Source organism: Arachis ipaensis, chromosome B04 (assembly GCF_000816755.2).
Source record: "Arachis ipaensis cultivar K30076 chromosome B04, Araip1.1, whole genome shotgun sequence".
Classification (NCBI taxonomy): domain Eukaryota; kingdom Viridiplantae; phylum Streptophyta; class Magnoliopsida; order Fabales; family Fabaceae; genus Arachis; species Arachis ipaensis.
In genome coordinates, this window is record NC_029788.2 from 131350863 (window position 1) to 131353445 (window position 2583).

General features: G+C 25.0%; 1 long non-coding RNA gene across 1 annotated transcript in view; it reads left to right on the forward strand.

Annotated features, from left to right (window-relative positions):
* LOC110270812 overlaps positions 1-2583 on the forward strand; it is a 14199-nt gene that overhangs the window by 10608 nt on the left and 1008 nt on the right. The gene's annotated exons all lie outside the window — the stretch shown is intronic.

Consider the following 2583-nt stretch of genomic DNA (forward strand, 5'->3'; position numbering starts at 1 on the left):
ATAATGCTGATGTAGAAATCAATTAAATTTATAAGAACAAAAATATTGATTTACTCTCAAAACACCTTAACATTTTTCCTTTTTGCAGTTAAAAGAATATTACGACATGTTGTGACAAAAATTGCTATAAAAAAAAGTTTTCCAACAACTTCTCAAGTGGAATGTTAATAGGCCATGCCATCTAATATTTATTTTGAAAATATTTGTGATTATTTAATTTTTTAAGTTTTTATATACTACCTTAGCTTATAGATATTCTAAAGGTTTAATTACTCTGTTGATCCCTATAGTTTCGCGAAATTTTCAATTACATCCTTATACTTTTTTTCTTTTTAATTGAGTCCTTGCACTAAATTTTTTTTTAATTAGGTCCCTACACTTTTTTTCCTTTTATTTAGGTTCTTATACCAATTTTTTTTCTAAGTTAGATCCCTATAAAATTAAGCCAATTACTAGTTACTACTAAGAAGGACTTAATTGAAAAAAAATTTAGTGCAGGACTCAATTAAAAAGAAAAAAAAGCATAAAAACCTAATTAAAAATTTCACGAAACTATAAGAACCAACAGAATAATTAAACATATTTAAAATAAAAGAATTTGCTATGAATATTCTAGGACACGTTCAAATATTTAAAAAAAAATGATTTGTTTAGTGTATTAGTGTGTTTGCATGTGCATGTGTTATAATGAGTGGCTATGTCAGGCCATGCATGTGAGAGTGTGGGGGATAACTGTAAGTTTTTGTGAGAACCGAGATAGAGAAGAAAAAATAAAAGAGAATATTGCATGGCTTATGGGGGTTTATGTTTTTGTCAGATTCGTGTGCACGGTCCACTTTTCAACCTTAGCTTTAATTTATATATATAGGAGTGCCATGTGAATTAATTTAAGGCTATGCTACCATACATTATGCTATATATATTCATATATATATATAATCCACTACCAAGCATGCATTTTGTTTGGTCAACAAGTGCTTCTTCAAAATTGATACTTCTTTTTTGCATGTTAGCATTTGCATTGTCATGTTGTATAGTATATAGTGGTATCATTTCATGCATGCATGTTTCAGCAATTATGATGTGATACTACTATATGTGGAATATATATTTATAAAGTTGTTCATGAATTTTATTTTATTTTATTTTATTTTGTTTTATTTTATTTTTCTCATGAAAATATATATCTAAATATAATAAATTTCATCAACTAATTAACTTTTGTCTTTTATTTAATTAATAGATTAATTACCATAATCTATCCCAACCTATATGTATGTAGAAATTGAGAAAATTATTAGGAGTGAGGGAAATCTTCTGTTCACTGTTCAGTTATTATTAGTTTTTCAGTGTTTTAGATGCATTTTAAATTTTTTTTATAATTATTGTAAGTTTATAATAATTGATGAACAGAAAATATAACCATTACCCAATGTTAATATTTTTTTATAGGTTTAATTACTCTGTTGATCCCTATAGTTTCGTGAAATTTTCAATTAGGTCCCTATACTTTTTTTCCTTTTAATTGGATCCCTGCATCAAATTTTTTTTTCAATTGAGTCCCTACACTTTTTTTTCCTTTTATTTGAGTCCCTGCACGAAGTTTTTTTTAGTTGGGTCCCTATATAATAAAGTCAATTACTACTAAAAGGGACCTAATTGAAAAAAAAAATTGGTGTAGGGACCCAATTAAAAAGAGAAAATGTATAAAGACCTAATTAAAAATTTTGTGAAACTATAAGGACCAACAGAGTAATTAAACATTTTTTATAAACACAAAAATATATTGTTGAATTCTTATTATAAGTGTCAAATACATATACAATAAATAATTTTGCATAATTTATTTTTTTTTAAAATATGATTTAGTCTCAATTACAAGCCTATTTATTTGTATACGTACAAGACTAAAGAGAGAAAAAAAAAAAGATAATAAATAAGTTTATGAAAATAAAAAGAAAACATATAAAACAAACAAATAATTGGCAGATACATATGACAATCATGCTCATTCACTGTTAGCCTCTTGGGAACAAGGAAGTTACAAAATACTATCATTGCTACCTACTCTATTCATCCTACTTCCTATATATATATAGCTACGAAAGTGAGAAAAAAAATTAAAATAAAATAAAATAAAAAAATATATAGGGCAATGTGTTCAAGAATGCAAATTACAGACCGTATTGTCATAACCATGCATGCATATACACAATAAATTAAAGAGAAATTAATGACATCTTCCTCCTTAGTCAGTCATAGAAGAAGTAAAGATTCTTCATCTTTTATAGAAAACAATTATTTCCCCCTATATAGTGCTCATCAGCGTAGCTTCTAAGCTCAACAAATAAAAAGTGGAAGGCATCTCCATTTATATTATTTTATAATTAAAACAAATCATTTTCCTTTTAATTAAGCATACAGATCGATATGCTTTAATATTTAAAAAACTTTTTAAATGTTTTTAGAACATTAATTTTTTAATAATTTTAGTTGTTGATCTTAATTATAAAAAATATATAATATATATTAATTAAAATTAACGATTAAAATTACTAAAATATTTAATTTTTTTAATATTTA